Source organism: Manis pentadactyla, chromosome 1 (genome assembly GCF_030020395.1).
Source record: "Manis pentadactyla isolate mManPen7 chromosome 1, mManPen7.hap1, whole genome shotgun sequence".
Taxonomy (NCBI): Eukaryota; Metazoa; Chordata; class Mammalia; order Pholidota; family Manidae; genus Manis; species Manis pentadactyla.
In genome coordinates this window covers 157,137,367-157,160,862 of record NC_080019.1, presented here as the reverse complement: position 1 = coordinate 157,160,862, position 23,496 = coordinate 157,137,367, and the positions used below count along the sequence as shown (strand labels likewise).

Here is a 23,496-nt window from a genome sequence, read left to right as displayed (position 1 = left end):
AGGTATGTGGGGGGGACTTAGTGAGGGGGGAGCCTAGTGAACATAATGTCCTTCATGTAATTGTAGATTAATGATACCAAAATAAAATTAAAAAAAAAAAGAGGGTGGTAGAAAGAAATTGGGTTTTGGGGCTGCCAGTCAGCCTGTCAATTATTCAATTTTTTGTTTAACATTTCAGGTTGGTAATGACCCCCTGAACAAAGAATGAAGAATGGGTGAGAAATGTAGACCACATACAAATTGGTGGAACCCAAGATAAAGATCTTCTCATGCTCAGTCAGTGTCAGTGCATGATGCAAATATGGAGAGCAATGAGAAAACTCAACTGCTCCCCCAGACAGAGAGGTTTCTCTTGTAATTTTTATGAGGTTTCACTTGATGACATGGATTTTTATATAAATACAAACAGAAAAGATTCCTCTCTTTACGTGGATTCAGCAATTTATTCAAGTATTTTTTTTTCTTTCATTCAACAAAGATTTGCTAAGTGTGTGCCAGATGCCATTTTAAATGCTGGGGACACAGGTCCCCAAAGAACCAAAAAAAGGTCCCTGTCTATAGAGTTTAAATGCCATTAGAATTTCATTTCTTCTTCATCTATATAAGTGATCCTAGCTAACTAGGATCCACCAGACAAGCTAAAATGTAGAAAAGGAGCTGTTCTCTGTAAAAGTGGGGGCCTGACCAAGAAATGACATTCCCTTGGGATTTGATGTCTCTTCAGTTTTCTCTGCATATGAGTCAAATCATTTTTGTGTCCATTTTAAAACCACTCTTTCCGTGGTTTTGGCTTTATCCTGGATTTACTGGTGATCTTGGTGAAGTCCTTGTGCCTCTTGCTAGTATCGATCATGCATGGGTGACATGATGGCATTGTCTACAAATCTCTGAAGTCGTTCTCAGTACCACATAGCTGCCTGGAAGCTGAGGCTCTGGTTCCCACAAAAGACCCACTGGCTCACACACCCAGCACATTTCTCCTCCTTTTTCCACTGTAACATTTCTTTCTCAAGAGTGTAATTCTCAGGCTGATATTTAACATTCCATTGAACTGAATTGTGGAGTTTTGCCTTGTACTTCTTGAGAGAGTGGAGAGCTAAGCTTCTATTATTCATATTTATAAACATGTCCTAAATAGAAGGCACGATTTCATAATTCTCTAGTCATGGGGCTCTGAAACTATTTCACAAAAGGACATTTAGAAACATTGCACCAGATCAGACTGATTGGTTCAGGATTCTACCTCAGAGCGGGGTTCCATGTGGTGGCAGAATAGCATTGATTGCTACCTGTGGCTCATTCTTAAAAAGGTGGTGACACGGCCTAATTAAAAATTCTGAAATCTGATTAATTATTACAATTAGAGGGTTACAAGTACTGGAAAGTGAATTCTACCACAGTCTTCTGTGTTTCTGCAAACCGTGCTCCTCGATACCTAGTTGTGTGAGCTCAGACTTGAGGACATGTTCTTTTTTTTAATCAAAAATTCTGAAAGTTTATGTAACCTTTTACAAATTTAACATTATGATAAATGTACAGTAACATTTCAAATTTAAGTTTTGAGGAGTGCTACGATTAAATGCCATTGCATAGTTCACAAAAAAGGTTGAAAAATCATCTTATTTCCCTAAAATATAGTTTCTTAAAGTTACTGCAGTGTTTAGTCTGAACTTGCTTGAAGAGCAACAAACCTCTTTCTCTTCCTCTCTCCCTTTCCTTCTGTTTCTCTCTCTCTCTCTCTTTCTCTCTGTAATAACAGAAAACATGAGAGCTACCCTCCTCTCCTCCCTAACCCATTCTGAAGGGTGTAGCAGAGCATGGCTAACAGTAAGCACCATGCTGTCCGGCAGCTCGCTAGAATGTATTCATTGGCATAACTGACACTTCATACCCACTAACAGCAACACCCTGTTACCCTCCACAAAACCCTGGCAGCCACCATTCTCTTTCTGCTTCTGTAGTTCTGATTTTTGTCGATGCTTAGGGGATGTTCTGGATATCTCTTTCTCCCACACATTCAGTCCTTCAGCAAGTTTTAGGATTTCTCCATAAAAACGTACCCCAGGTCTTTAGTCCTAAAGCAGTACTGTGTTTCACCTTGACCACAGTGATACCCCTTCGAGTCCCTGCCTGCATTCCTGCCCAGTCCAATCTCCCCAGAGAAACCAGAGTAATGACTTCAAGATTTACAGACCAGGCCCTGACACTTCCCTGTTCAAAACCCCCCCATGTCCCCCGACCCCAGTTCTTGTAAACTCTGAGCTCCCTCTGCAGCCTGCAAGGCCTGCAGGATCTGACCCTGCTGTTTCTCCAGACACAATCTCCTTAGGCACTGTGCTCCAGCCAGGCATCACCTTCCTTCTCTGGTACAAGCCAAGCTGTCTTCCAACCCTGGAACTTCTACCTGCTGCTCCCTCTACCTGAGCGACCTTGCAGATCTTTGTCCCATGCCACCTCCTCTGAGAGGCCTGCCCTGATCACCCAGCTGAAATCAATGCCCTCAACAACTCATCCTTTTCTATTCCTTTGCCTGGTTTTTCTTCATTGTCAGACACTCTATTACATATTTGTTTGTTTTCTTATGTATTGTCTTCTTTCCCACTAAACAGAATGTAAGCTCTGAAGGTGGAATGTCATTTTTGACCTCATTCACTGCTAGATCCTCAAAACTTAAAATAGTGCTAGACACAGAGTAGATTTTTAACACAGGTTTGTTGAGTGAATTCATAAAGACTTTTTACTATACTTGAGGTCTGATTAATCCTTTGCTTCTACTATATTTGTACAAAGAACCTCCTTTTAAATTAAGTATCAGAGTGCAGTCATCTTACGTCAGCATTATGTTGTTAAGATAAACTATAGTTGTGGGGTGAGCGTAGACCTCATAATTAGTGTATGTGGATGCTCAACTATTCAGTTTTTTCAAGCCATTTAAAATTTCTGTGCTTCACTTTCCTTTATTTCTCAAATGAGGTTGATAATAACATTTTTATAGCCTAATTTTGAGTTTGCTGTGATGATTAAATATATGCAAATAATTGAAATGACAAAGAAATCTGTTAAAGTGAGATACTGATATTTTATTCTACTCTACTCCTCTAGCTCTGTCTACATATCAATTTTCCTATTATCACGAATCTTTCTATAAGCATACCTTAGCATGTTATACATACACAAGTGCAAAGAACCTACTGGTATTTTGATTTAATAACCATCCTGTAGTATTTGATTTATTTAGGTAAGACATGGTTTGGTAACTGCGAAGTCTTAGATAAGAAGCTAAATGGATTGACCGGGATTGGGTTTTTTGATCTAAGGAAATCTCTGATAAAAGAGGCTGGAGTTGGGGGGACAGGGGCTTGGACCTCAATCCAGTAGCAAAGATGTGACTTTCCCTGAGGGGCAGGAACAGGCAGTGGTGCAGAGCTCAGGTGCACAGGCCAAGTGCAGCATCCAGGGAGGGAAGTGAAGCATACATCTCCCTGGCTGAGCTCTTTACTTCTCTGCAAGTGCTATCAGGCTATTATTTACTGCTAGCACTTCTGGAGAATAGACCAGATCAAATCTGCTTCCTGGTTCCTTTCCTATGTGAAGAACAATTGAGAAAAACCGATATGGTTACTGTCCCTCATCCCCCTATTTGCTCTTCTGATCACATTCACTGGATAACTTGAACAGTTACTCTGAAATTTAATCTGGTTTTAAAGAACTCCCAAGCCATGTAAACTACATATTTACTTTTTCTACTGTGTAGATGGAGAAAGTGGAGTCCAGAGAGGTAAAGTGATTTGTGCAAGGTTGCACAGGAAGCTGGAAGTTGATTCCAAGTTAGTATCCTTTTTGTTGCATTGCAGTGTCTTTGTATAGGTAGAAACATTTTAAAAAGTAGTCATTCGAGCTGATTTCATTTAGAAGATTTGGAAAAAATTCATTGCTTCATATGTAGTTTATCAAAATTTTCAGACCCATATCTGAAACTGATAACTATAGGTACCAATTGTTTCAGTAACTACTTTAAATTGCTAATATATGAGAGACTGGCTTGAGGACTCTTTCCCCAGCAGCTGTCTAGGTTTTATCCCAGCTCTGCTCCTTTACTGGCTGGGTAACCTCAGGTGAGCTTTTAAATTTCTTTGTACATATGTAGTTATATTTCCTGTCTGTAAAATGGGGATAATAATTGTATCTGTCTCATTGGGTTGCTGTGAATAACTGAACCTATATGAAGTATTAGAACAGTGCCTAGCACATTGTAAGTGCTATGTTTTTATTGTTACAACACCTAGATACAAATGTAGACAAACACCAGTGTACATTAGAACTTACTGTTAGGGATTCTCATCTTGAACATAGTTTTGTAAAAAACGAGTTTCCAAATGAAAGCGTCATTTCATTCGGTAGTCTCTATATGCAGTGATTCAAAGTCGTCACTAGATGGCAGTTGCGATCCATTGTGGCTTAAGCTGCAACAAGTTTTAACAGATGGGTCAAATCCTGGAATTTGTTTTCTGTGCCCTGCAGCATTGTGAACTCAGGGTGTCCCTTCCACACAAAGTAGGCCTTTCACAGTCAGCAAAGTCTGTGGCCACCCTTGGGACTCAGCCACAAGGTACCCAGTCCTCCAGAAGGTGGCCTCACAGAAGCCTGGGTTTACCTGCCTCCATCCTATAGTGAATTTGCTTGTCAGGAGAGCTCTTGGCCAGGTGATAACAGGACAGTGTCAGGCTCCTGTGTTAAGAAGATTAATCAGTCGTTTTCAAAGCGTGGTCCCTTCACCAGCAGCCTCAGCATCACCTGGGAACTTGTTAAAGGCAAACTCTTGGGGTACATCTCAGTTTTAATAAGCCCTCCTGATGATTCTGATGCTTGTGAAAGTTTGAAAACTACCGAGTTGAAACAATGTTTAGTGTCTATGAATGTTGGCTCTTTGCCCAATCTGCTCAGTTTGCTGACAAGGCAACGGATTTCAGAGCTGTTAATGACCGGGTGAAGACCACAGGGTCAGGCTTGGGCAGAGCTGAGTTCGAGGGAACCAAGGTGGACCCCCCAGCTCCTCTCACCACACCCTTCATCTCATTTCTCTTTCAAAATTGAGGCCACTAGCCTGATACCTACACAGTTTAGTGTGATACCTACTCATAAACAAAAAGAGTTCCACTTACTTATTTATGTATGTGGATAAAATGAAGGTTCCTGTGGCCAGAATTCTCACCTGGCCCTGGTCGGCTCACTCACTACACACGTGTGGGCAATATGTTATTAGTGACTCCATATAAAGAGCTCCACCCAGTGCTCTGGGTGACACGGTGGCACAGCTGCAAGGCTGCAGGACAGCAGAGCAGAGGCTGGAGTGGTGGCAGCACCGAGGACAGAGGCCCAGAGGATGGCTGTGCGGGACAGCTGTACTGACAGAGGGGCCCAGAGGCAGAGACCGGCTTGCTGCATGAAGACTTGCTCTGAGTGAACAGGATTTTAGTGATTGACCTGCCAATGTGGAAATAAAGTTGGGTATAACCCTTTCACCCCAAGAACGTTTTACTGACATTTCTTTGGTCAAACTGAATCCATCGTGAACTTGCCCAGGGCTGAAACCCATTGGCAAGACAATGCATGACTTGGTTCATTCATTTCAATTGACATTTCTATAGTGATACAAAAATTGAGTGTGATACCTTTTCAGCCTTGGGGGGAGGGAATTAAGTTAAAAAAGGCATGTCTCAGTTGCTGGAAGAGACTTTTGTGCAGGGTAGTGTGGGAAATGGATAAGTGCAAATAAGTCAGGTAAAGAAATTAGGGAAGACAGGTGAGAAGAAGCTTCAGCACTGAACTTTGGGTAAAGTATAGGAGTTCACTAGGAGAGGTCAGGAAAGGACATCTGAAAAGAGGAATCAGCAAGTTCAAGGGCATGGAACCATGAAACTGTGGGGAATCACAAGAGTTTGGTTTGATAGAGGGGAAGGATGTATGTGGGGGGGTTATCATGTTATAAATAATAATATTACTACTACTGATTGCTGACAATTACTGTATATTAACTATGTACCAAGCACTCTACTTAGCATTTTATATTTATTTTAATTGATTTGATCCTTAAACAACTCTGCTAGAGTCACTCTTACTCCTATTTTATAGATAACAATAGAAATGTATGTACTGTTCTATTTTCCTTAAAATCAGGCGTTACTATTTCCATTGCTTAGACAGTGATCTAGGAAAAAGCCTTAATATTTACTTGTTCCTAGACAATCTCCATAATGGGTAGTAAGTATGTATTTTGGGAGGATGAGGAATATGTTTTTAATACATATAATTTTATTTTAAACATATTTTCAAAAATGCATAAAATTATAAGGATTTTGACATCCTTTCTTCTACAACTCAAAGAATGAATGTGTTGTTATTATTTGGTCTGTCAGCAACTCTGGAAGTAGCCAGTTTCTCAAGATAATAGATGATTTGTGTCTGAAAAGTGGCACAGAAAGCTCATTGCAATTATTTGACTCACAGAAGAAAGGAAGCTGAGTAATAAGTGAGTGGTCTGGTCTGAAATCATTGGCTTTGTTATATTTTTGTTTTTTATTTTACAGATCACTGTGAATGTGCTTTTCATATGTTATGCTGCAGTCAATATTAGCATCTTTTCATCCTAGCACAAGAAGACACACAACCAAATTAAAAATTCAAATTATAAAGTTTTGGTAGGATTTGAAATGTGCAATTTTATGGTTGTTAATCTCTCCTTTTAAAGGTAGCATATAATTATTACTGTATACAAAGTTATAAAACTCTTAGGTTTCACTATTTTGTGATCTTCAGTGCCATTTTGATTTAGGTCCCTTTTTTGTTTGGTTTTCATCCCTCTTTTTTTCCAGAAAAGATTTAAGATAATTTCAGCCTGCTTTTCTTCAGAGGAGGAAAAGTACAGAAGGAAGCAAACCTCTGAAATTCATACTACATGGTTGTTTGTTTGTTTGTTTACATGAGTCCTTTTTAAAAATAAACAATAGGTAAGTTTTAATACACTGGAGAATAGTGTTATAAAGATTTCTATTGAGGTACTAAAAAATCCTTTAGGAAGTGGAGAGTAACTACTCCTTTAGATAATCTTATTTGTAAGTGTGTATTTTTTAATACACTACCAGCTTCTGTACTCATTGAAGGCAGAGCTCTGGTCTTATTGCCCAATATCCTCTCTGTGCCTAAAACTGTCCCTGATCTATTGTAGTTGCTAGACAAACACTTAAGGAGTCGAAATGAATAAAATGGAATCAATTCCAAATATTCTAATACTGTTATGATAGGTTGCACTGTGATTTCAAATAGCATTAAAAAAAGAGGCAGTAATGGTGGAAAGCTCTGGTTCTGCTCCCTGTTGCTAATTTTCAAATCCCTTAATGAGAAAATCTTGGTCCAAGCCCACAGAACAAAGGCCAAATAGATCTTAGCTTTCAATTATTTCAGCTATTTTTTTTCCTGTAAATATTTTTTCTCTTAAATAAGAACCTAATTTTTTTCCTAAAGACTTTCAGGTAGACTTTTCAAAACAGGAATAAGCTACTTCTTCAGGGATTTTATATAAAATGTCTTAAAGTATTGGTCGGGGGAATAAAATATACTATATTTTGTAATAAATTTATATGTAATTAGTGTTTTACATTGCCTGTGTCACCCAAAAGTCTAATGTCTCATTCACTAATAATGTTTAATGGGAACACATTTTAAAACAAAGTGTGTTACAGAATCATAAATATAATTTATAGTTCTTTCCATGGTATATTTACTTTAAGTCTTTCAAGCTTTCAGCAAGTACAAGATAAGCCTTTTTAAATGAATGAGCAATTTGAAGCAGGATGAATGGAATCTGACTTTTTCCTTAAATGTGGAAGATTGTGGGAATGGCCGAATCATTGCTGCCAATCCATGCTGCTCTATGTTTGACAGAATTTTTGGAAATTTGTCTCAGCTTCATCAAGACAGGTGCACAAGCAAGTCCAGTACTGTGAAATCTGTACTGTGGCTCTGAACAGTGGAATCATCTAGTCAGGCTCTAACAGAAACAATGTGAGCCATGTAAATGACTTCATATTTTTTAGTAACCACAGTACAAAAGTTCAAAGAAACAGGGGAAATGATTCTTAATAGTGTATTTAACTCAAGATATCCAAAATATTACCATTTAATTGTGCAATCAATATGAAAAGTATTAATGAGATATTTTATATTCTGTTTTCATTAGGAGTCTTAGAAATCTCACATGGATTTTGCATTTGCAGGACATCTTAGCTGGGACTAGCCACCTTTTAAGGGCTCAGTTACCACATGTGGCTCTGGTTACCATTTTGGATAGCACAGCTCTAACCATTTCAGCTTTGGAGGCTCCAGAGGGTGGCAGTTGTGATGTAGAGGAAAGAAGACCAAGGACCAGCTTAGAGTCATCCTATACGTCTGTTCCCCCTGCTTTGACATTTGATTTTGACATGACTGTGAACAAGTGATTTAGTGTCTCTGGGTCTCAAATTCCTACTGCCTATCATGGAGGTTGTTAATAACTGCCATGCTCTTCTTAGGAGGCTATGGGGAAGATTAAATAATATATTGTATGTGAAAGTGCTCTGTTAGATCATGAAACACCACACATATGTAAGACATTATTACCCTCTTTATTGTAGATTTACTCTCATGACTTGCCCAAGGCCACATTCCCAGCAGTAGGAGACTCAAGGATAGAATCTGGGGCTTCTGACTTCCAGCCATCTGCTTCAACTAAAGGCTGTTCATACCAAAGTAGCTTAAAAACAAACAAACAAACCCCAAAACCTTTTTATTAAAAAAAAATGAGGAAGGAAGAGAGTGTCAGTAAGAAGTAAATTCCATATTAAATAGTTAGGGTCTTCTCGGCCACTGTCGTAATGTTCTGTAGTAAAATTATAAATACAGGATATTTATGTACTTAAATATCAGAATTACAACCATCAAGGATTAGACTTTACTGCTGTCATATAATATAAAACTTCACATTCTTCAATGTTTCAAACAACTTCTAAATTGAACTGTGGTTTCCCCACTCTATTTATCTCCAAAATATAGTACAACCACAAAAAGTCCTTCCGTAGTGGGTTTGATTAATAAAACAGATATGGATCAATTCAGCAGATTTCCCATGGACTATTTCTGGTTACAGATGTACCTTATTAATTCTCATGTGCAAGACACCACATCTCTCATGTGAATCCAAGAGACACATTAATCTCTAAACAGAAAGTGAGAATAATTCAGTTCCACCCATGTTATTAGTGCTAATAGTGTGTATGGCACATTAAATATTTTAATGAACAAAAGGAGTTTGTTCCTATAACTGTCACTTAAAATATGTGTTAATTAACTTGAGGAAGATATGGAATCTGTCTACCCTGATGTCTATGGTATATGTATGATTCAGGAATCTATATTTTCAGAAGGTAAATGATCAGAAAGGAAATGCTAGAGTATTAAAAATAATTTTAAAAGTTACATTCTTTACTTTTGGGGAGCACACAGGGGATTAGTTTTTCATTTCCCCTTAGACAGCCTATCATATTTTTCATATTTAAAATTTTTTCTAATTTGCTACATTTGTTTCAGATGATTTTCATCATATAACTTAAAAACCACATAAAATATTTAGTTTTATACTATGTGAAATTAAACACAAGCCAAGTTCATTTTCACCAAAAGGAAGACATACATTCAAAAAGTTCTTTATTCTTTTTTCAGTCAAAATTCCTTCTTAAAAATGACTTTCAGCTGGTTATTTTTATTAGAAAACTCTCATATATAAGCTTCAGGCCTGCCTAAATTGATGACCATGTTGAATAAATGTAATTTTTATTTTCATTTGCTGACTCATTGCTCTTGACCATTGAACAGTTGACTGGGTAACCTTTACATTTTATTGCTTTTGCACCCTACTTTAAAAACAAAGCTGAATTTTTTAAAAGTCCAGTAAAATGTATTTTTGATATTTCTACCATAACTTTACTAGCAATTCCTCTTCTTTGCCCTCTAATAATCACCTTCTGCATTTTTATGATTTAGTTTAACATTATTATCATAATTTTTACTGGGTTAGCCCATCAATGCCCTTGGCAGCAAGATTTTGTTACAAGAAATTCAGAAGCTGAGACTGTAGTTGGTTGCAACAATTACCGAATGTCTCTGGATTGAGTTCAGAACCTTACCCTGACATTATGAACACATAACCTGAGTCACACTTCCTTCATCAACTTCTCTAAAATACGTGATCAGTTTGAGTCCTGTAACCTGTTGCTTAAATGAGCATGTATTTTTTATTCAACGTTTTTTGTATAAATATTTCATTTGTATCTGGCCTTGATGAAATCTAGCCAAAATAATTAGTGGTACCTGCAGTAAAAATGTTATACCTTAGGAAAATCATTAACATATTTATATTTCTCCAGGAATTCTGAATGGATTCATTCTAGACAGGATGTGGTCATGTGGCCTTAACGACACTGCTAGATGAGGTTCTTTTCTTTTTGTTCAAGTGCACCTCCAGCAAGAATGCAAGAATCTGAGGAATCTTAACCATTCATTATTTAAATTACTAAATAAATTTAAATAGACTATAAAAATCCATTGTACTATTAAATATTATAAAATACTGAGTTGTGTCTCCAAAAGTCACACTTAAGAGCAGGCAATGGTAATAAGCTACGGATACTATGAGATAATGTCTACTCGTCAGAAATGGACAGCATTTTTTTTTCATCAAAATTCGAAAGTTAATGACGTAGTTTGTATTTTAATTGCTTCTCTGAGAGATGAGTTAAGAAATAAAAGAGATTCTGGCTTGCCGTGATTATTTTTCACTGTGGATATATTCAGTAGTGCATGGGAATAAAAGCGTAGTTGTTATACTATGCTCTGTTTCATACATTCTAAAATTTAGTACACATCACTTAAGTCATCTGAAAGGAATCATTTCTTCACTTCATCTCATAACTTAAAACTATAAAATATCAGCCAGAAAAAAACACTGGTTCAATTAAGAGAAATTTGATAAGGGTAGAAAAGCACACATAGACACGACTGGGAGATAAGATTATTTTAATTTTTCCATTAGCCCTGGAATTATTTATTTTACAAATCTCCAGATCTTTTATTACTTAAAACCCTCTGCTGAATCATGAAAAGAAGCTTAAGTTAGCAATTTTCCTTTGCAAAACCTAGCTGCTAGCATCTGGTGAACACTTGGATACCTAGTCAGGTCCTGTGAAAATGATTATTTTAAGACTCTATTCAACATGCCTGGGCTTAAAAATCATCTAGAATCACACTCTCCACATGTATTTTACCCCCGGGGGATTTAAAAACCTGGCAATGGTAGTGTAGTGATGGTCTCAAGGCTTTGGCAGCGGTGGAGACGGGGATGGGAGATAGAACCTGCAGGCAAGACCTTATCCCAGTGTCTGAGAGTTGCCTGGGCCCTCTGGCAGCGATTTCCGCCTCTGCCGGGCCTGTGGACCGGCGGCCGAACCGCCCCCCCACACCGCCCTCCTTCGCTTACACTTACCTTCAGGCTTGGCTGGCCTGCGGAATCCACGACCTGTGTCCTTACTTGTTCTTTCGTGTGACACGACTGGGGTTGATTTCTGTCTCTTCAGCAGTGGCTGTTTCACTTTCAGAACAGCTTCTGAGATAGAAAAAAAGAGGATATTTTTACTCAGTTGGAAAGACAAGATGCTGCATCATTATCAAAGTTTGGGGATCACAGGGGAAATTACACATAGGAATGTGTAAATACACACTTCAATTAAAAATGCTATTACATACCCAAATGTAAATGTACATTTAGGAGATATTAGAATCCTTGTATGCTGATTAAGAGAATAATTTTTTTTGTGTTTCTATGTATGCAAACTTATTTTTATATGCATATACAGTTTCTGTCCAATTTATTGTATATCTTTATTGCTTTTCATAGTAACATGTGCTAAACTCATTAATTTAATTCTCATTAATACAGATTTGAGATAATTTAGAAAGCATTTAGTTTTCTAAAAAAGCATACAACATTTGCTATAGAAGAAGCAAATTTATGAGGAAGTAATACCTCAGGGAGAAAAGTTAGGTTTATTCAAGAAAAGTGAACAATTTCAGTGACACATTTCCAACCAATTTGCATAGAACAGTATTTGAGTTAGAAATTATTCTTTGTTATTTATCATATCAGGTCTAATAGAGTTTTACTTGGCAACACTTGGGTTTTTATTTGTGCCTTTGGTACAACTTAATCAGTTGAATATATTTTATTAATCACCTGTAATTTTGACTTTTTACGAATCACATGGGTCTCCTCTCCACTTAAACCAACGTTCAGAAATTTAACTCTTTATTTTAGATACTAGATACTCTTTATTTTGCTTTGGTATATTTCAGAGACTTTAGGAAATACTATCTACACTTGTTCAAAAAAGATTTAAACAAGAACAATTTTAGACATTTTAAATAAATAAAAAGATTAGAAAGTCAGGATAGTTTGATTAGGATGTAAGTGCAGAATTGGGGTATCCAATTTAGAATTTTTTCAGTGTGATAAGTGACATATTCTAGAGCAATACTATACAATAAAACTTTCTGTGCTAATGGAAAAACTCTATATTTGCACCATTCAATATAGTAGCCACTAGCCACATATGGCTACTGAGCACTTGAAATTTGGCCAGTATGTTTGCAGAACTGACTTTTTACTTTTATTTAATTTTAACGAACTTGAATTTAATTGAATAAATTTGAATTAAATTAATTTACTTTGAATTTTAACTAATTGAATTTGAGGCTAGTGACTACTGTGTTGGAGAGTATAGTTCTAGAGTGTATCTTGATTCTGAATTCAATACAAAATGAAGTGCTTGACTGTCTTCTAGCTGCTGAATGTCTATAAAACATGCATGTCTGCAAAACAAAAGGCCTGGCCTCTGACATGTGTACTTGAGCCTGGTGGGTGGATATAGCAGCATTCTGGACTTTGTCTCACTTGTGGGTATTCAGACACACAAAATGTTTGGTTTAACCATAGGTGATTTGAGGAACTTCTGTCTCTGAAGCCATAGGATCTCAAATTAACTCTCTAATAATAAAGTTCGATGATGGTACATGGATTCAGGGGCTTGAGTTTTCCAGTCCAACTTGTGTGGTATGACTGGCAGGTAATAGAGACAGTTATGAAGGAGATATTCCATAGACACAGCTGCCTCCCTAAGGAACAAATGCTTCAGATTCAGACTGGATTAAAGGAATAGGGTGATAAACACTTTTGTGACTCTTCCCAAATCATTCTTCAATAGATATTCATTGAGTATTATATGTCTCCTAGTCATGTCTATGTGTGCTTTCATGCCCTCCCATTTGTAGAGCTCAATGAGACATACTGAAGAGAACTGTTGAAAAAAGAAAAATATAGATAGAGTGCCTGCTCTCATGGTGATTACGTTAGATAGTAAGAATTTTTCCAATGTCTTCATCTTCCAAAATTCATTTTTTTGCCTGGATATGGTGAATATAAAACAAGAGAAAGATACATATGATAAACAGAAATGTTGAAGATCACTATTATGTATATGTCATACAGCTTATTCAATTGACATCTCTCTGCACAGCTTTCTCGCTTCCACATGCAGCTAGATGACAAAACTGGCTTTTGAAATGCAATATTGGAAGCAGAGAAAATAACAGAAAAGACCTCAATTGACATTTTTAGAACATGAGATAGGCATAATCATTTAGCATTTATTGTTTATAACATACATTAAAAGGTGTTCTTTCCTCTCTATTAGCCAGAAGAATGCCTTTTAAACTAATTACAAATTGAAAGACTTCTTTGCTGCTATTATGGGATGACAGATTTTTTTTCTTTGCTGGTAAAAACTGGGAAAGAGGGCTACAATGACCATTTATGAAATGAATAAGATTACTCAGTATTTAAGGATCACTGCAAGACCTGATGGGAATTATGAGCTACACAGGCCAAATGTAGCTCATTGTACTTCAGTTAATTTTGCAAGAATGAGCCAGAAATGCAGCAAAGTACTGGGCAAGAACTATTTAGTCAAACTTCTTTTTTTTTCTCCACACAGCAACTGTGTAATTAAATGTATGGTTCAACCTGCATTTTCAGATGAATTTTCAAGGGTGTCATTGATAGGAATTTAAGGATAAAAAGGATTAAGAATTATATGAAAAGAATGTAACCACAATACATAGTACTTTAAGTATCTAAAAACTGTAAAGTCATTTCTTCAAATATATTAATTGATAGTTGTCCTTAATTTTATAGACAGACACTTCAAAAATAATGTATAAAATGAATTACAAAACAATGGAAGAAATCATAAAGAAAAATAGATGATTTTATATAAATGCTTAAAAACTAGTTTCATATAAAAATGTTACAAATGAAATTAAAAGGTGAAGGGGATTTTGCTTCATTTAAAAAAAAATTTTATACCCTATGGAGGTTTGAAAACATGGCCACACATTCCTTGATCCTCCTCTGTGTCCCTCCCACTGACTCTGGAAGGCTTGTGATTGCTTCGACCAATGGAGCGCAGTGAGGTGGCACTATCTAACTTCTGAAGCTGGGTCATAAAAGGCCACAAAGCTGCTGCCCTGTTTCTGGAATACTGTCTTTCGGAGTTCTGAGCATCCAAGTAAGAATTCTGAGTACCCTGAGACCATGGTGCAGGAACAGCCCCAAGTAGGTGCTCCAGTAGGCAGTGCCAGAGCTCACCCTCCTTCCTTCCTGTCCCTGCCAGGGCAATAAACATGTGAGTAAAGTCATTTGGGGCCCTTCAGATCAGCCATTTCACAAGGTGAGTAAGCCATGAGAGCAGATAAAGCTCCCAGCTGAGACCTATAAAATGACATAAAATGTTTGTTGAGATGCCATAAAATGTTTGTTGTCTTAAGCCACTAAATTTTGACATGGCTTGTTTTAAGCATAGATAGCTGGAGCATACTGTCTTGTATGTATGACACTTTCATAATGAAAAGTAAAAAATTGAATGCAAAAGACAATCTGGGTAGTTATCTGCGAATAGTGACAGCTTTAATATCCTTCTTCTATAAACAGCACTTAAAAGTCACTAAAAAAAAAATACACCATGTAGGAAAATGGGCAATTAAATGAACATAAAATTCACAAAAGAGAAATAAAAAGGCCAAAAAATAGTGTAGAAAATGTTCATCAGCTTCATTAGTCAGTATAAGAAACTTGAACAGTGAAATTAAAATTTTGGCTATTAGATTGACAAAGATAAAAAAATAAGATTTAACGTTGTTTTGGGTAGTGTAATGGCACAAATTTTCTGAAAGATAAATTGATATTATATGTTTAGAGTTTAAAAAATATCTTATTCAATGACATTGCTAAGGAATCTAAGAATTCAGGTAAGGAAGTAATGAGAAATGAAATAAAATAATATGTAAAATATTTATTACAGTTCTATTTATAGGAGCAAAAATATAGAAATGAATTAAATGTCAATCATATAGTTAAAGAAATTATATTACAGAATGTTATTTTACTATTTAGAAGGAAATTTTAAATATATTTTGTTAATTCTGACCTGGGGACACCGTAGTAGAGCAGAAAAAAACTAGAGCTTTAAGTCACACAGACCAGGCTTTGAATCCTGGATTTGCCTTTTATTTTTTCTGCATATTTGGAAATTTCATTTATCTCTCTGAATTTCAGTCTTCATATAAGGAAGATGGGGCTAAGTACCTATTCCATTTGTTGTAGTGAAAATTAAATGAAATTAATTGTATAAAAATAGGCCTAATTGTTTCTCAGTAAACTGTTTCTTTTCTTACAATCCAAGGACACTGTCTGAGTTCCACACCCAAATTCACTAAAAGTTCTTCCACTCTGGCTTTCTCTATATACCTCTATCCACCAAAGTCCAGTTTCTACACCATAGTCAAGGAGATCTTAAAAACAAAACCAGGAATAAGAGTCAATTTTCTTGCTTACTATTCTTCAGTGGTTCCAATGTTACTAAAAATGTATATCCTCCTGCTCCATTCTCCATAGAGAAGATGGGGTGCACTTTGAAAAAATAAATCACATCCAGCCATTCTTCTGCTTAACACCCTGACCCTTAACACCCAATAGCTCCCCATAGCATTTAGAGCACACCAAAATTTTTCTTCCGGCTTCCATATTATTCCTATTTCACTTATCTCCCTGTTTTGCCACCTCTCCTCCTGGTCCTTTATTCTCCAGCCACACTGGCCTTTTCCTTATAGAAAATATCATGCTCATCCCCACTTCCAAGCCTTTGCTTGGAACATTGCATGTCTGGGCCCGCCAGAACATTGCATGTCTGGGCCTGCCACCATTTAAATCTCAAATTGATTAACACTTCCTTAGAAAGGCTTTTTTTGACCATCCAATCTAAGGCTCGTATATCTTAATCTAATTCTCTTTAATTGTACAGTAGCAGTTATATCTTCCCTTACTTAATTACACATTTTATTCATCTATAGTCTGCCTCAACACCAATCTTTCCTCTCTCCCCACCCCGCCATGAAAACAGGAAACTTGTTTTGTTTATTGTGACATCCTTGGGACCAGAGGTAGGCCTCACACATGGTAGGTATTTCACAAATGTTTGCTAGACGCCTTGCAAATACTTTTTGTACTTCTGAAACACAGAACTTAGCAGTGCCAAAGAAACATTTGAAATCATTAAAAAAAAACCCTGAAATTGTAAATTATATGGGCATTTTAAAAAGCTTTGATGGTTCTGACCAGAGTTAAATACATTGCTTCAATTTTGACAAATGAAAACCCACAAACAAAATTGCAACAGTGTAAAACAGAGCTCCCCTGTTTAATCAGATACTTTTAAAACTAGACCACCTCTCTCAACTACCTCCTTTCTTTGAAACTAAAACCTAACCAAGGTTTAGTTTCAAGTTTTTCAAAGGACACTGAATTTTACTTTACTGATTCATGGCACTTGCCTGGACGATGCCAGATGCTCATTAACAATTATTAAATTGGGCACAAGATTTCTCTAGAAACTGTGCATTTCAGTTTAAAATGCCAGAACTTAGAAAAAGACAATTGTGTAAGGCACTGATGATTGAGGTTCCTGGAAGTTATTCTTATCTTCCCACGGTGCAGTACATCTGATGTGGTTTCATTAATAATGTTTGAAGGGCTGGAGGAAAGGGTGGGAGGGCACATTTCCCTTTCTCCACCCATCTGAAGGAACTCCTTCAACCTTCAGCTGAGTTATAAAAAATTTAAGACTGTACCATGTCAGATAAAACTAGGATTGTGAATTCTTTTTCTATGGAAACAGGATCAATTCCAAATTAAAAACTAAGTCCTGATAAATTAGAAGAGAGGGAAAAATCTCTTAAAGTTATATTAAGCCACCATTGAAAGTCTGGATTGTTGGATCACTGGTTTTCTATTAAGTACATTATGGATAGAAAGACATTAATTCTCCTTTATTTATAAAACACACATTATGGTCACACAGGTCAAAGAAGCCAGGTCTAAATGATCTGGTAGAAGGACTGAAAAGATCTAAACAAATAAAGAATATCTAAATCTTTGGATTCTATTAGTTTGGAATAAGGAAGTTAGAAGTGAGAAAATAATGAACTTCAATATGTGAATAAATTTGAGAAATAGTGGCTTCAGTTCAGAGAACTGGAGAACAGAAGCTTCAATGATTCGAATCTAAAATCAGGCCCTCACAATAAACTAAAGATATGATATTTGACAGAAAATAGTCCATGAGATTTTGATTTCAGGTGAATCCTTGTGATACTTTCGCAAGAGACAGAAATAAATAAAATGTTTCCTGGAAGTTCTGCATCCTTGCTGAGAAACCATAACTGTTTTCAAATGAAACCCATTGGATGAACCTTCAGACAGAATAAAATAATAAGAATATAATGGTGACTGAAGGCTTGGTCAGAGTCTTCGAAGTAATAGGGATCAGGAAAAAGACTAAGACTATATCTCTGTAGGATAAATATTCATGGAGAATCTAGTGTGAAGGCTCCTTTCAGTTATTCAGATATTTGGCATGATAGAGTAATGCTTAGATTGAAACAAAAAGTACAAAGTAAGTGGGTTCCTTTGTTTGGGCTAATTATATTATGAAATCCTTGCATTCAGTATTGTCATTTGCATTGTCATTGTGGTCCACTTTTATATTCAGCTATACAATTAATTAATTGACTAACTGATTAATTAAACATTATATCTCGTCTAAGAAAACTTGTGAAGCAATTTGTTTTGGTCAAGTTTAAAAAAAATGCCTTGGGTGAGAAAAATTTGACTTCATTTTACCTCCAGTTCAAAGTTGGCTTAATATTGTTTAAGACCAATTGATGATACTGATTCAGTAACAGCTAACAAATTTAAATGATGCCCTGAAATAATTATTTTATGTACTTTGGAAATACATGTGAAAAAAATTCAAGTGTGTCTTTGTAGTCACTTATAGAAAACTATGATCCAGACCATGGCAAAAGGAGGCAGGAAGGAGAAAAAAAATGTGCTGTGCATGTTCGGGTTATGATAAAAATTCTGAAATACTCCAGGATAGTCATAGGAAGTGTAGGATGAGAACTAGACTCTCTTGGGATATTAGGACTAGGCTGAGCTCCATTTTTGGTGGGATATTGACTTTAATGTGCTAGATGAGTTTTCTGTTGTGCTTAAATGTGATGGTTTCCCTTAAAACATAGCAATCAAACTATATTGATCATAGCCCAAGGCCAAAATTAATTTCCAGAGAGAACTCTCTAAAAAAAAAAATTGCTCTGAACGAAGTCACAACTCAGTAGTAATATTAATTCTTATTGAGTTATTACTTATTGAGGATGTCCCCTGTGGCAGGCTCTGGGCTAAGTCTATTTTACAAGTATATCATGTAAGCTTCACCACAATCTTACAATGCAATCTTCTATTTGGTTGTTTAGTAAAACTTTAAATTAGCTCATTACACACACACACACACATTTTGAAGAGAGAGCTTATATTTTACTCCTCTTTCTCTCCCCAGCACATAGTGTGCCTGGAAATAATGGGTGCCTAGAAAATATTTGTTGAATTAAATGAATCCATTTCCTATGCCTCCTTTCAGGGAAAGCTTTCATCAGTCATTTTGTCCTTTGATGTAACTTTAAGACTCTTAGGAATGAATAGGCATTGGGAAATTTTAACCCAACTAAGGAACATGGATTGACTTGTCTGTATTCTCTTTGGTCAGCAGGGAAGACAGGCATAAAGGAAGTGGGAGGGGATTGTATGGGGGCTGGTGGGAGGAAGAAATATTAATTCTGTGAAAATGACTCTTGTTCCTTCTGGGCTGTGAATATAAAGAAATAAGAAAGCCAAAATAGTGTGAATTTGCCAGTCTTCCATGGAGTACCTGAAATATAACCACCTCCTATAGCAGTGGGCTCTGACAGATTATTCTCTGAGCTGAGAACTACAGACAGACTGGGTTTATCCATACAAGAAAGGAGGAGCAAGGGAAAGGGCAAGCTCACAAATAAATACAGTCTTGTTTTCTGTTCTTTTAAGGCCCTGGTTTATTATATTTTCTAGTTGTTGATTAGACCATTGTCTACACTGCTGAATTCCTGGTGATTCCTGACACCCATTGTGGCATTGGTGTGCTGCATAGAGGACCTTGGGATTACACAGACTCTACAAGCTGAGTCCTCCTTTCCCTCCAGCTTTGGTTAATTCAGGGAGGGCTTTTTTTTTTTTTTTTTAGCATCCTGTCATGTCAAGCATGGTCACAAGCCCACCTGCGTGTGCACATGCAGTGTGTGCAAAACAAATTAAACAGACTCCATTCCTTGCCTGCAGGAGCTCAAGATAAAAACCAGACAATAGATGTGGTTAACACAATGGGGCAAACAGACACACAGCTGTACAAACAGAACTATAACGAATTAGAGAATTTTGGTATGAACTGTGGTGCAAGTGCTGTTTCTGTGCTGGCAATGAGGAGAAATTCTATAAATTGCAGAGAACTTGCTGGAGTCTACATTAGGGTAAGGAAGGAGAAGATGATGACAGTAGGGGAAAGAAGTTTTCCTTTGGAGTGGGGAAGGGGAGAGGTTTCTTCCTTCACAGGTATTTACTCTGAGGGCACATGTATTGCTACTTAGTTCTATGTTCTTCCAAGAGATTTGATTGTAACCAGCCTAAAGAAGGAAAATAAAAATGTATTAAGCAGGGCATAGCCTGCCAGAGAGATTTCACAAGACTTCTTTCCACTGGAAACCAGGCTAAAAAAGAAAATAAAACCCAGAATGTATTATAATGGTACATTCCACTTATAACCAACTATCATATGCCAATTGATTTTCCAAGGAAATGATTACTTGGTTGAATTTTTTTTTTTAAGAGGCAACATTCTTGCCATTGTCTAGCATTTACTGTCTTTGACATCTTGAATATTGTCAGGAATTAATCTGGATTTACAGAATTCAGCTGAAAGCAAATTCCAGCCAGGTCTCTCCCTCAACCACCCTGCCTGATAGGTATCTCTCTTCTCTTAAATATATCCAGATAGGGAATTTGGAAATCTCCCCAGGAATCTTTTCCAGGGTGTATAAAATGTTCACTGCCAGTAAGATCTTTCCATCTAACTTAAATTCCTTTAGTTGTAATTTAAATTAATTTCCTCCTCTTCTTTCCTCATTAGAAAGAAGAATATTACCCCCAACCAATAGCCATTCTTTTACATACAGCTGTTAAACATACTCCTCAGGCTTCTTTCCTGGACAAAAAGGAGTTCTATTTCAGATGTCATCTATTTTTAATTAAATAAAAAATTTTTGCTTCTGGCTTTTCCTCAAGATAATTTGCTAAGATCCCTTAAAATTGTAAATTTCCGTAATTGACTTCATGAGGTTCAGTCTACAAGTATTGACATGTCAAGATGTCCCATTTCTTTGTTCCAATCAGATCTAATATATTAAGTCGTGAAAATTTAAAAGAGCATTGAATTTATACTTTGTGCTTTCTTGTATGGCTGACATGATAGTCTCCACCTATTAATGGCCACTTCCTAGCTCTTAATACCTTCGGCAACCAATTCATCCAATTACATATCACAGTGGGAGGAATGCCTTGATTTTCAAAACTATAAAATGTGGAGATGAATAAAGTAATTTTAAGGTTTTATACATCTTTAACATTCAACATTTTATGAATATGTTCAAAGTAGTTCTTCGGCCAAAAGAGCAGCTATTTTCCCTTAATTACCATTACTTTTAAGTGTAACAATCAATATGTCATTTTATCACTGATTTCTCAAGCAAGAACCTATAAACTCTATTTAAATTTTTTTACTGAGTATAAATTACTTACTTTAATGTAAGTCCCCTTGGGTACCTACTCCTGGTTTTATGTTATGCTAATGTCAAAGGTTATGATTTTTTGCATATATTAATCATTTTTCAGTTTATTATTGCCTGAATATTTTTTGCAAGGCCACTGGTATCATATATGAGTATTTTTATTAAGCGGTTTTTAGTTCACTGGAAAGGAGTCTATAATTCTACATATTTTCCATCTTTTATGCCCTGGAATGTTTTAAAGCACAAGTAACAAAAGGAGCATTTTGAGAGCATGACCCATTTCAAACACTGAAGTCACATGGAATATAAAAAATTATATTATTGAGAGAAGTCTCAAAAGTAGGGCATTGAAAAAAGTTCATGGCAGAAATATTTTGGGGGTGGGATCTCTTTTTCCAGTGATTATATACTAGGTGATCAATTTCTACTTCATTTCCTTTTAAACTTCTGCTGAACTTTGAATTAAGCATCAAAAGGCACCTCAGGTTTAGCCACATCACCTCCTTCACTTAAAAACCCCAGTGTCTGCTGAAATATTCTCAGGGTTTTTATAATAAAGGTGATTGTCTTTTCTGTACATCAGCCTGTCCTCTCCTTGCCCCTTCTTTCGGAAACAGACCTTACTGCTAAGTCATTTTCTGCTGGACTTGAAAAGCGTTCTTCAGCAAATCTAATGGCTAATTAAACAGGGCTAATTAAACATTACTGAATGTAGCCATACTCCGGTAATCAAAATGGGATGAATAATCATATACACTTGAGCCACTCTTCTTCTATTACCAGGTTGTCAGCAATTTATTTTCTGCTTCAAGCAACATACTGTCTGAGCTGTAAGCCACTTCCTTGGCCCTCCTGTGGGCATGGCCACTCCCCACTCCTGTCTCTCAGCCCTGTCCACCCAGCCTGTGCTGGCAGCTTTGGCACCGATGGAATACAAAGCAAGTGTTCTGGATTCACTGGCTGGCTGCTCTGCCGAGCAATCACCTGACATTCCCAATGGTTCTTCTCATGTTTTTGTCTTGTCTTGCACCTCATAGCTCACATTACACGTCCCTGAATAACATCTGCACTTTTCAACCAGTAGGCGTGCCTCCTGGCTTGCTGCTGGAGTTGGTGGTGAGCAAGGGGGATGGCATGCGTGCTCTCCCCTATCTTTAATGCTACTCCCTAAATTCTGAATGGTGTAGAGAATGCTCTCTGCCACTCCTTTCATCTTTCCATCGCTTCCTTTTCTTCCAGTTCAGCACTCCTCCTCTCCGGCCCCTTGATTGCCTGTCTCTTTGCTCACACCATGCTGAAATCATACACAAAACAGAGAGGGCAAAGTGGGGCTAAGGGAATCATTTTGAGGGTCTTTCTCCCTTTTTGGTTCTCCAAAACTTATCCTTCTAAGGTCTTGACCTGAATGATTTTTTTCCCCCAGTCTTAATTCCAAAAACAAAGATAGCCTTTTCTCAGCTCATAGCCCAGTGTTAGGTCCCAGTTTTGAACACATGGCCTGTTTTTTATTTTCCTGATACACTAACCACTGCTCAGTGCTCACTCAGCAATGATAAACCAATTCACAGGTGGCTCAGAGTGATGGAAAAGATTGTTTTAATTTAGGTTCTCTGATGTATTTATGCCAACTTAAGGATACATTTATATGAGAGGCTGCTTTTTGGTGCATATAATTCCCTTAAAATCCCCTGCTGAAGATCTATGTATTATTATTATCCTTATGTAATGTTATCACCTTGAATTCTGAGAGAGAAACAGTGCCTGACATATAGTGCATATTAAATAATAGTAACAGTAATGATAAATAGAGAATATTTACTAATGCTACTATGGGCTACACATTTATTTAGGGTTTTTTCCCATGTATTATCTCATCTTAATTTTTACAACAAGTCTCTGAGTTAGTACTATTACTATTTCTACTTAATAGGTGGGAAAAGTGAGGCACAGAAATGTTAAAGAACTTGCCTACACAGCTACCAAGTTACAGACCCAGAATTCATACCCAGACTGTTTGACTCTTGAACTTGGACTCTTAACTTATTTCATTTATTTACTATTTAACATTCTATTGGTTTTCTCATC

At 36.7% G+C, this 23,496-nt stretch overlaps 1 protein-coding gene across 2 annotated transcripts in view; it reads right to left on the bottom strand.

Annotated features, from left to right (window-relative positions):
• COL8A1 (collagen type VIII alpha 1 chain) overlaps window positions 1–23,496 on the bottom strand; it is a 136,492-nt gene that overhangs the window by 39,632 nt on the left and 73,364 nt on the right. For both annotated transcript variants that reach the window (XM_036916538.2, XM_036916539.2), the window contains exon 2: window positions 11,573–11,692. The gene's annotated coding sequence lies outside the window, so the exon portion shown is untranslated. The remainder of the gene's footprint in view (window positions 1–11,572; window positions 11,693–23,496) is intronic.